This window comes from Strix aluco, chromosome 24 (assembly GCF_031877795.1).
Source record: "Strix aluco isolate bStrAlu1 chromosome 24, bStrAlu1.hap1, whole genome shotgun sequence".
Classification (NCBI taxonomy): Eukaryota; Metazoa; Chordata; class Aves; order Strigiformes; family Strigidae; genus Strix; species Strix aluco.
The window spans coordinates 2,753,032-2,765,677 of NC_133954.1; the positions used below are offsets into that span (position 1 = coordinate 2,753,032).

At 41.9% G+C, this 12,646-nt stretch overlaps 1 pseudogene; it reads left to right on the forward strand.

Annotated features, from left to right (window-relative positions):
* Positions 1 to 10,864: 10,864 nt before the first annotated feature.
* On the forward strand, positions 10,865 to 11,833 carry LOC141933986 (olfactory receptor 5AR1-like; annotated as a pseudogene).
* Positions 11,834 to 12,646: the final 813 nt, after the last annotated feature.

Consider the following 12,646-nt stretch of genomic DNA (forward strand, 5'->3'; position numbering starts at 1 on the left):
GTGCTAGTGATGTCACCTACCTGGATCTCTGTAAGACCTTTGGTACGGTCCCCAACAACATACTTGCCACTAAGTTGGAGACGTATGGATTTAACTGTCAGGTGGATAAGGTATTGGCTTGATGGCTGTGTCCAGAGTTACAGTCAATGGCTCAATGTCCAAGTGGAAACCAGTAGCAAGGGCTGTCCCTCAAGGGTCCGTACGGGGACCAATACTATTTAATATCTTCATTAATGACACAGAGAGTAGGGTTGAGTGCATCTTCATCAAGTTTGCAGATGACACCAAGCTGAGTGGTTCAGCTGATTTGCTAGAGGAAAGGGATGCCATCCAGAGGGACCTTGACAGGCTTGAGGAGTGGGTTTGTGTGAAGCTCATCAAGTTCAACAAGGCCAAGTGCAAGGTCCTGCACCTGGGTTGGGGCAATGACCAGAATCATCACAAACTGGGGATGAATGGATTCAGAAAAGCCATGTGGAGAAGGATTTAGGGATACTGATGGATGACAAATTGGACATGAGCTGGTAATGTGCACTCACAGCCCAGAAAGCCAAGCATATCCTGGGCTGCTTCAAAAGAAATGTGGCCAGCAGGTCAAGGGAGGTGTTTCTCCCCTTCAACTCTGCTCTCATGAGACCCCACCTGGACTACTGCATCTAGCTTTGAGGTCTCCAGTAAAAGACAGACATGGACCTGTTTGAGTGGGTCCCGAGGAAGGCTACAAAAATTATCTGAGGGGTGAAACACCTCTCCTGTGAAGAAAGGCTGAGAGAGTTGGGGTTGTTCAACCTAGAGAAGAGAAGGCTCTCTTGAAATGCTGGAAGTGACAAGCTTCTACCCTTCCTTCTCTTGGAAGTTTTCATGTGCCTCTTTTCTGAAGGTTGTGGTGTCCCTCCTTTTCAGACATGAAGGGGCTCTGGTTTTTGGCTCTGCCGCACAGTGCCTTAAATTCCATGACCTTTGTAATGCTAAGGAACTGTCATTTGCAGTTCTGTAGTTTGCCTTTCCCTTGCAGGTCCGTAACCTTTCAACTTGTTACTGCATCAATACTCCTCGAAAGGCTCCGTTTGAGCATCCTTTTACTTATTCTACCATGTTCTTAATCTTGTCGTGTTATCTTCGTGGTCTTGGACACACAAGCCCAGAAGGTGTTTTTATGATGGTTTGTCAGAGGAAGCAAAAAACATCAACATAAGAATCCCTCCTTCTTTCCTCACATTATTTTGTAACTTCTAGTTTAGATTGGCAAAACCAAAATTTACTGCATGGCAAAGAAGATCAGTCATTTAAATTCACAATAAGCATTGCCCAGTAATATACATGCACAAGAAAAAACCTTTTCACTGGTTTGGGGTTTTTTTTAGAAACAAAAAGTAAAAATTAGTCTGCAACAGAGGGTATCTTTCTACTTCTATTTTTTCCCCTCGAAGTAGAATATGAGCAATAGAGTACTGACTGATTGCTAAGCACAGGCTGGCCACTGACTGGTAATCTGAGTGCCAATAGATAACTGAGTGCAAAATAGCTACCAGCTACTGATCCCTGGAAGTTATGACACTGATGTCCAGTGCTTGCAAAGACAATTGGTTTAAGTGCTTTGAGAAGCGTGTTTAAGAAATGATGTGCCTTTCTTTCTGAAAACTAGTGCTAGGACCCCAGTAGCACTCCTTCCAGCAGCTGAAAGTGGAGAAGGGGGCAAGAGGCAGGAGGTTTAGAGCTCCTGTGCAGCAAGCAGGACGTGAGCCATCAGTAAAAAGTTGTTCATGTGGGACTGTCTCAGCATTCTTTGTGCAGCAGCTATGCGGATGATTGATCACTGGTAATTGTACTTACACCTCTGAGCCCTCTGATACCATCCTATGCCAGTGCTCAGGTTCTCAGCTATATCCTCCTCATTAGGGTTTCTGTGTCTGAGTGTTTATTTATTAAGTTTCTTTAATTTTCTCTTATCTGTCCTTATCTCCCCTTCCCTCTTTTTAATGCTGAATAGCTGCTAACCACATATCCTCACAAACTAGATCAACTTTCTACTCCAGGCATTTTTACAGAAAGCACAGAGAAATAGACTCATCCCCATTGACAAAGATTTAAGAACTGGATTGCTCCTTAGGCTAGCAGGTTACCCCTTAACCCTTTTCCTGCTTCCTCAACCCCTGAAGGAGGAGTTAAACACGGGTGTGTCTTTCATTCCTGGCTAGGAGCTGATGGACAGTGCTGCTCCCTTGTTCTTTGCATTACAAAAATACAGCTTGGGGATGTGAGAGGGAAATGTTTCAAAGACTTGCCTATGAATGCACCATTTTCACATGTGTAAATCCACTGGACTCCCTAGTTGATTATTTGAAGGGACCACCTTGCCTATCTCCCATCCAAACTGTGAACTCTTCTTCAGTATTTTCTCAGTAACATTTTATTCAGCTCTGTCGCAGAACAGTGTTTCTGCTGTGTAGGATAAAAGAAGCACAACACCTTGCCTTTCCTTGCTTTCTGGACCTGGAATGTTGGGCTCTTTTGTTTGTATCTTGTTGTGCTGTCTACCCACCCTTCTTGCAAGACAACTAGATGCTAATCTGCACCATATCATCACACCTTTCACCTGTGGGTATCTCCTTCCTAATATTTTTTCCCTGCTATTACCACAGCATGCAGCTTTATATAAATCAGGAGTTTTACTTGAAATTCTTTTTTTAAGATGCTTCTACAAGTTCAGGGTGGGGAAAACCAAATGCAAATAGAAGCTCATGTTATATTTGAATAAAACCTGAAAGCATATATATAAATGTGCTATATGTTTATGTATAGCTATTTAGCATTTATAAAGCTAAATAGAAATAGCTACAGCTCCCTGTACAGCTACAGCCCTTCCATATGTTTCATTGGTGATATTGTTGTAAATAGACTGCTCTCCTGCTTCTCAACCCTTTGAGCAGATTGAGACATGATGTTGTTCCCCTGATGAAGTAAAGGACAAATAATATTTCAAATGCTTAGGCTCTTTCTTTGTGGCCAGTTCAGACTCTCTTTAATTTCTCTGCAGAGGCTTTTCCCTGTGGTTTACACGGTTCTCACTCTCCCCGCATTTATTCACTGGGACAACTTTATTGAAGACAAATCCTTAAACGATACATTAGAAAAGAACTGTATATCCTGTATATGCTTGTGACACAGTCCATGGTAACAGGAGATGAGATGGGTGTTTCTAGATTTAGGCCTTATTTACATTTTCCACTTGTGGTAATTTGAACAGAAAGTCATGGCAGGAGCAAGGAACTGGGAAAGGGACATTACCTGAGAGGCTCGGCATTGTGTAAGGGGGGTTCAGGCTACCCATGAGCAGCCCTGGATTCAGCCAGATCCATGCAGTGTGAGAAATGATCTCCAGCAGAAAAAAACACACTTCATACATTCTATTCATTGTGGGAGGCATTGGCCTGTCAGCCTTGCACAGCCTGTGAGAAAGAGCTAGGCTTTGATGAAAAACAGGCCTTGGAAGAAAGATAAGAGGCTGCTGAGCTATGCCAAGGTGGCAGGGAAAAACAACGGACAGCTGCAACACTGAACTGTGGAAAAGTACTGAACTGTGAGAAGTTACTGCCGCAAGAACAGTGCGTGAATAAGAAGGTGATTGGTCTGCACAGCGCATGTTAGAGTGGTCTGATGGTGATAGGAGCAAAGGTTGATATCTGTCTAATTGCTGATTTGTTAACTATGAAGTAAGAGCTTTACCGACAGCATCCGAGAGCATAAGTATGTACCATTGTAACAATAAACTCTCTTTCTTTATGGATTTCATCAGGAGTCCATGTCTCAGTTGCCACAATTCATTGACAATCTAAACATCAAATATTGTGAAAGTATCTTACCTTTTGAGTTTAGATGCCTAAATGTAAACATCTGATTTCAGACTGAATCCTACCCTACATTAAGCCAGTTGAATTCCTTCAGAAATGGAAAGCTGGAATTTATCAGTGCCTCAAGCGAGCAGAGATGCCATGGCCAGCATCATCTGGGACCTCCATCCTCTGCCCATAGCTCCAGCAGCTCCACATAAGCTCAGGCCTGGATGCTCTTCCCCTACCTCCCCTCCCACCTGTGTAAGCAGCCCTGTGCCCCATCACCTGCTCTTCCTGACATGTTTCTAGGCTTCCTGGTTTGACCTTGGTTCTGACTTGCCACCTTGTGTTTATCAGATGATCAACGGCCCTCAAAGGCTCTGTTCTGCTCACCTTTTTGTGTGTGCTGCAGGATTGCACCCTGTTGGTGGGGTCACTGCCTCTGCCTGTGTTTTGGACACCCTTGTCTCCCGATTAGTCCTCTCTCGTGGAGAAGCATCATTCCTGCTGCTCTCGGTAGTGCTGTGACAAGGCAGATGAAAATGAAACATGTAAACACTGAATAACCCCTTGTTGCAGGTGAAGTAATTTTTGTTTCCTGAGGGAGGAATGGCTGGGGGGTGTGAGCGCTCATTAACAAGTACAGACAAAATGAGAATTTCAAGAAAACTCAAGTGACCATGAATTCAACTTGAAAATAGTACACAGTTTGGGGGAAAAAAGGTAAGAGGGTGGGTAATGATGAAAGATATTTTACTCATTGTTATAAATTGTACTCTGATGCTCTCAGAATGAGATGTTTTATTTAAAATAACTATTTTCAGCACCTTTACAGTGAAACAGGCTTTAAAAAAACATAGGGAAGTTCAAATGGATTTTCAGAAAGAAAAAAAAAAGGTCACTTAAGCTGTGGCTGAGATCTAAGCTTAAGCATCTATATATGTACTTAGATGTGAACTTTAACTTCTGTAATAGGTGGGTGCTCCTATATAAGACTTTGATTTTCAACTGGGAAATGCTGAGGCGTCTGATGTCTCCCCACGGGGGAAGATCTGGCAGAGGGTACATGGTAAACCTGTTTCTCTTCGGTAGCCTCACTAGGAGACCAGGCAGGATTGATTCACTTGTCCAGACACCGACTGAGCACCACTTGATTTGTTCTAGTATATCCTGTCTGGCCCACTGACATCATCCAGAAAGGAAACTTCCGTATTTTGGACACCCTCAGGCACTGAATTGCCCTCGAGACTCCATCACCTGTATTGGGCAGGTAGGGTGCATAAGGCATCCCAAACGACATGGCACCTCGGTGTGGGCAACTGAACTAAGGTGTATACCCCTGACTCTAGTGGGAGGATAGATAGATAGATAGATAGATAGATAGATAGATAGATAGATAGATAGATACATACATACATACATACATACATACATACATAGATACATACATACATACATACATACATAGATACATAGATAGATAGATACATACATACATAGATAGATACATACATACATACATAGATACATAGATACATAGATAGATAGATACATACATACATACATACATACATAGATACATACATACATACATACATACATAGATACATACATACATACATACATACATACATACATGTGGGCTGAGATGACTTACAGCATTCTGTCTGATGTCCCGCTGCCATTCTGAAAATGCACAAGTCTCCAGCAGGTTCTGTGCTACATCTGCATGACTGCAAAGTTGTCTCTGGTATCTAAGGACATCTAAAAGGATGTTTGATGTCTGTGTTTTGGCCTCTTGATCCCATTTTGCATTTACCTGCAGACACCTATATTTAGATGGCTAAATGCTAGTACCTTGATCTTTGAGTCCCAATAACACGGGTTTGGGGCGTATTTAGAATGGGTCCAAAATGCTTCATAAGTGACTGCAGTTACAAGCATACATGCTTTCATCTAGTTGAGTTTTTAATTTGATTTTGCTGGGTTTTCTCAAATAAAACCAAAAATCTTTGCACTGATTTTTTCAAGTTCTCTTTTGCTGCCCATCTGAAAGGTGTTATGTTTAGTGCGTTTCACTTCTTGTTGCATTTAGTTGTTGGGAGCCGAATTCATGCTAACTGGAGGTTGAGAAGTTAGCTGGTGAAGGTAGTCATCTAGACTCCCTCTGTAGTCAGAGAAGTGAGATCAGCACCCTAAGAAATCCATTTTCCTTTCAAAAAGGTACCTAAAACTAGGGAATAGATCATCTTTTGGGTATGCTGTTTTCTCTCCATTAACTACGGAGAAAGACAAATGCATCTGCTTCGGAATTAGGAAAAGTGAGGCAGTATCCATCCTGTCACTGGAAGATGGACTAGGATGATGACATTTCTCTGCTTCATGCAGCGTCTTGTGAAGTGTCTAGTGATGTACACCCTTAGGCCCATAAAAACGGCTAAAGAAGCCTTTGGAGGTTAATTGTTCCTTTCTTCAGACTCGCCTTGATTTTTTTGCACCGTTGCTGTTGCTTTGGTATTGCCAAGCAGCAGAGTCAAAGCATTACCTACTCGCAGCATCACTAGAAATGCTCGTTAACAGATGCCAAGTGGGAGTCTATGTGCTTGTGTATGGCATAAATGACGAAACAAGGGAGACCATAAAGTCAAACACAGCAAAGGGATCGTTAGCCCCAGAGCATCCAGTCAGAAGCATGCAGGGAGTTTTACTAAGAACTGGAGGGTACGTAAAGCATTTGGGAAGAGAAGACAGGTCAGAAGAGACTGCATTTCTGACTGTGACACTAAACGGGGAGGAGAAAGGAAACGGTGAAGCTTACCCTGAAATTGTCATAAGGCAAGCATGCCTTTCACTTCCTGGTTGGCTTGTTTCATTGCCTGCAGCCACTAGGAATGGGATTCACCTTTCTTTCCTTTACATAGTCTTAGACTTCAGAGAAGTATATGTAGAGAACAGAAGGGCAGCAACTGTGATGGCATTTTTCAACTGAAAAAAACATTTGATGGGAAACCAGGGAAGAACATGCTAACAAGTCTGTCTTAACAAAGAAGAGCATTCCTGAGACACACAGGTAAGTATGATACATTGGGAGAAATCAATATGGATTTTCTACAGCCTTGAGTTTCTTGACGTTATTAACAAACAGGTAGACAAAGCAAACCTGCTTATTACATTTTATTTGGATTTCCCCAGAGTTTTTCACAGAAATGAAGCCACCCTGTAACAAAAGGAAAAAGCCTTAATTTCATTTAAGAAAAAAACCCAACAAACGTGAAACAGCAGTAAATGAATACTCATCACAGGAGAAAGAATTCACCAGACAAATTCACAGACCCTTATGTTCAAATCCATTGTATTCAAGATACTCGTAAATATTCCTAAACGATCTGGAAAATGAATGAGTGAACTCAGCTGTGGAGACCTCCAGAAAGGCTGGATTGCTTGAGTCACTAAGTTTGCTAAGATGGCAGGTGGAATTTGATAAAGACAATTTAGAAGTGCTGCATCTGAAAAGTAACAATCCTAGGCAGGTGACCTGCTCTCCATAGTCTAAGAATGGGATTAAAAACATCTCCAGCGATGATGATAAGAACTTAGACAAGTACCTCACACAACAGTACATATTTTAAAAACAATCTGCACTGAATCCTACCCTTAGTTTTTAACATGCAAAATCATACAAAAGCTTGGTGCAATGAATCCTACCCTCCATCTAAGTGGTCTGTCAAACACTGAAGGAAGCTTCCATGTGTAAACCAGAATGGGGGTCTCTAGAATTTTAGAAGTTAAAGTATTGTGAATACCTTGGGTTAAGACTCATCTCATTCCATTTAGCCATCTAAAAGATAGGTGTAAAAGTCTGAGCAAGCTGTCAACAGTTCCCTCAGTGAGACATGGACCTCCAGAAGACAATCCTGGAGAAGCTGAAGTGCTGAAACAGAGGAACCTAGGGTCACTTGGGGTGATCAGAAATTATTTACCTGCAATCCAGGTGCTTTGCTTAAGACTGACTTCCTCAAGACTGACTTCTATAGCACACCTGTGTCACATCTGTCAGCCACATGTACATGTCTTGGGTACTCAAAAACATCCAGTGACTGATACAAGGAAATGATCACCTGCTTTGCAACTTATTTACTTATAGCAACTTATTGCAACTTATAATGATTTTTGAATATTGCTTAATAATCCTGCTTGCCCTGACTGTTCTGTGGAAGCTTACCAAGGACTACTGTGTTCAGCAAAAATAAGAGATATGTCCTTGGAAAGCAGATGGGTTCTAACAAGTTGAGTCTTTGTAGAGTATAGATAGCCATATATGGACAGTAGAAACTAGTATGCTAGTGCTTTTAGATAAGACAGAAAAAGCAAACTGGCTGGAACCACTCTTGTTGTTCAACAAATTGGCTAAGAGAAACTGCACATGCTCCGAGGAAAAGTACAAGGTGAGGAGGACTGTGAGCCTTCCTCCAACAGACCCCCGAAGACGCCCCCCAGGAGGCAATGGGCAGGCGCAGAGAGAACATAAACTGCTGACACCAGCCTCTAGAACCAACGCAGCCTCACTCATGCATATGGATGTTTGTGTTATGTAATCCAATGAATATGTATATCCACACTCGATAAGTTTTTGGTAAAATGTGCGGTGGGTGTGCAAGCTTTGTGGAGAAATCCCCTTGCACCCCAGTGCCGGAGTAAACATACCAACATACCTGCTGTATAACTCTTTGAGCTGTAGAGTCTGTTTCCACGAATCAGTGACCATACACTAATAATATCATGCTTAGTTATCTGGCTGTGCTGGTTTTAGCTGGAATAGACTTAAATGTCTTCATAGTACCTCATATGGGGCTATGTTTTGGATTTGTGCTGAAAACAGTGTTGATAACACGGGGATGTTTTCGTTCTTGCTGAGCAGGGCTTACACAGCATCGAGGCCTTTTCTGCTTCTCACACCACCCTGCCAGCAAGCAGGCTGGGGGTGCACAGGGAGCTGTGAGAGGACACATCTGGGACAGCTGACCCCAAATGACCAAAGGGATATTCCATAACCATACAACGTCATGTTCAGCAATAAAATCAGGGAGAAGAAGAAGGAAAGGGAGGACATTCAGAGGGATGGTGTTTGTCTCCCCAAGTAACTGTTATGTGTGATGGAGCCCTGCTTTCCTGGAGATGGCTGAACACCTGCCTGCTCATGGGAAGTAGTGAATGAATTCCGTATTTTGCTTTCCTTGCATGTATGGCTTTTGCTTTAGCTATTAAACTATCTTTATCTCAACCCATGAGTTTTCTCACTGTCACCCTTTCGAATCTTTTCCCATCCCACTGGCTGGAAGTGAGCAAGCAGTCATGTGGTATCTAGTTGCCAGCTGGGGTTAAACCATGACACTGACTGATTTAATCCAGATCATCTGAAGATACTCAGCTGCCCACCCATCTAGCACAGAGGGAGAATTATCTTGCCTGCTTCTGCCCATTGATTATGCAGGCAGCCTAAGGCCAACCTCTCTGACTCAGAAGTCTAAATCACAGATGGTTTTTGTGCTTAGAAGGACTGTAATTCCAAATTTATGCTCAGATTTTAGTGTTTTCTATTCAGAAGTGAGTTGTCTGATTCCTCTGGACCTTAGCTAGTAATCTAAAATCTAAGTTTGCTGGACAAGTTGAATAAAGAAGACTAACCATAGACCTCTGCAACTAATCATCTACCTTTGAGCTAGTTATTACTTGTTCTCTTACAGTTAGGAGAGACTGAGCCAATAGAGTCACTGGACTTTTATGGCAAGAGACATGTAAACTAAGTCAGACTAATCACTGCTGACAGTCTATTTCCAACATGAAAGGAAATTTTGAATATTTATTCTCATGTAAATATCTACATTGCCAATGTCTTAAGTTAGATAAAATTAATCCTGGAGGCAGTGACAGTTTCACTGGGAGTATGGAAAAGGCTTCAAGAAGACGGACTGACTTTCTGACTGCTAAGTGCCCTAATTTTATGGTTCCCAGTCACTAGTGTATGTCCAGATACCAAAAGCATGACATCCAAGTAGATCAAGCTTCTATTTTAAAAAGCTCTTGAAGTTTTTCAGTTAGTTTCTGACTTCAGCTGAAAATAACAATCATTGTAAATTATGTGATTTTTTTTTTTCTTAAACACAGGTACTCTCTCTGAGGACCTCTGAACAGAAAAGGCATTTTGTTTAAGTAGACAGTTAGCAGGACTTAACTCTGCCCACTGAACATCTTTAAAAATAGCTTTATATACCAGAAAATAAGGTAAAAGCTGAACATTAAATGCCCTTATCTTTCCAAGCTGATAGCAGGAGAAATGACTTTACCTTTGCTACTAGCTACTTGGCCATCTAACATGGCTGCTTGATGCTCAGAAAGTTATGATAAGCTGGAGTAAATCAATATTTGACTCTTACAGGAAAATGATACCTCAAGAGATGGAACTGAAAAGCACAAGAAAATGATATATTTTCATTGCACATAGTGAAATCTTTGGTTGAACTTCAAAATAAATACCTGTGACTGAAGAATTTATGTTCTCTGCACAACCACTGTAACTTGAATTTTCCAAAGCATCAAAGAAAGTTAGGTCCCCGACGTTCACTGAGAGTCTGTAGTACCAAGCACAGATTTTTCTTATCTAACATAAGGACTGTAACCCAGCTTTTTTTTTTTTTTTAATTTTATTTTTTGACATCTGAATAATAGTCTAAAAGTAGGCCAAGTCTTTATGTTCAAAGCATGGAACTCCGTATGATCCTTCTGATGTTAGTCATGTATTTTGTGTGATCTTGGCAACTTCTGGAAGGGGGACGGGTGAATCTTGACTCTGACAGGGAAGGTGGTGGAGATTAGCCTCACAGACATTAAGTTAGCTAGCATAAATACCCTCTTGGGAAACCAGGATTTTTGTAAGGGGGAAGAATTTTGTTTGGAAGATTCCTCTTTCTGTGTTAATTAACATACCTGTACTAAAAGTCAGCAGACTCTTCTCAAAAAATCAAAATATTTTCATGGACTTTACTATAACAGTTACAGTCAGGAGAAAAGCAGAGCAGGGGAATGAAACAGCTGTCATGAAATTCATCATCCTTGGTTTCCAAAGTATTCCAGAAGTACAGTTTTTCTTCTTCCTGATGTTTCTAGTGACCTACATTACAACTGTGTTGGGGAACCTCCTGATCATGGTGCTGGTTGTGACTGATCATCACCTTCATAACCCCATGTTCTTTTTCCTGGGGAATCTGTCATTCTTGGAGACCTGTTACAATTCCACCCAGATGCTGGCAAGTTTCCTAACAAGCAAATATGTGATTTCACTTAATGGTTGCTTTCTGCACTAATTTTCTTCACTGGGCTAGCAGGCGCAGAGTGTTGCCTCCTGTCTGTGATGTCTTATGACAGGTACACTGCCATATGCAAACCATTGCATTACAGAACCATAATGAATGGCAGGTGCTGCCTCCAGTTAGCAGGTGGATCCCGGGTAAATGGATTGTTGGCTAGTGCCATAGTCACCTCTCTGATGCCACAGCTAACTTTCTGTGGCCCAAATGAAACTGATCATTTCTTCTGTGGCTTCACACCGGTGGTAAAGCTCTCCTGCAGTGATACCCACTGGACTGAGATTGTAACGTTCATCTTGGCCTCCCTTTTAACACTACCCCTGTTTCTCTTGACACTCCTATCTTATGTGTACATCAGCAACACTGTCCTCAGGATCCCATCCTCCATAGGAAGGCATAAGGCTTTTTCAGCCTGTTCTTCCCCCTTACTGTGGTGACACTTTTCTATGGGATCTTGATTGTTGTGTACTTGGTACCAAAACCAAACACCCTGGGAAACCTCCACAAAGTGTTTTCTGTTTGCACACAGTTCTGACTCCACTGGTCAATCCCCTCATCTATGGCTTAAGAAATAACAACATAAAGAAGGCTTTGAGAGCAGCCGTGAGCAAATACAGGGTTTTTGATAAGGTCTAGAAGCAGAAAAAATGATCTCAGAGTGAGAGGAGGGCTATGAATACTTTTAACTTTACCCTTACTGACAATACAGGCCCAGCTTCCAAATACAGAAGCTATAAATGTAATCTCTACTGATCAAAGAAGTACAATGACACTGAACCTATGAAGTATGTGCCTTTTTGAACCAGCAGACCAGATGAGCTCCTGAAGAGCATCTCAACAGCACTGTCAGTGGGCAAATTATTTGATTCCTGTAGTCTGAGAATCCAAAATATGCACTGGTGTGGTTTCATGTGAACCATTTCCTAGGCTTTTATTACAGTTGTGACAAGAGCTAAGGAAATGTAACTGTCCGATAGAAGGATGAAAATAATTTGTCTTTTAGTTATAACTGTGGTGTAGCTTTGTGCAAACACATTCTACTTAGTCATTAATTCCCTAGGTGGTTCAGGAACTGCCCTGCTCTCAGCATAGATGAGTCAGTGGCCTGACCTGGGACACGGTGCTAAACCTAGACCAATCAATAGGCTCTATTTGTATACGTCAATGTGTTGGTTCACATCCTGGACTGAGAGTCTCTCTGTCCCAGAGACTTCTCCCAGCAGTTCCTACCAAAGAACAGATGGGCTTCTACATAGATAAGACACCTGGAAATCACAGAGGAAGGAATGATCCCAAAGTACAGGGATTTAAACATAGGACAGGAAATGTTTTCTGCACAGTTAGGATGAAAAATAGCAGGGCATCATGCATGTGCTGGACTGGTCAAAGAGGGCCACAGACCAGATTGATAGAAGAATTCAGGAGAGAAACATTCCGAGGAGTCTCATC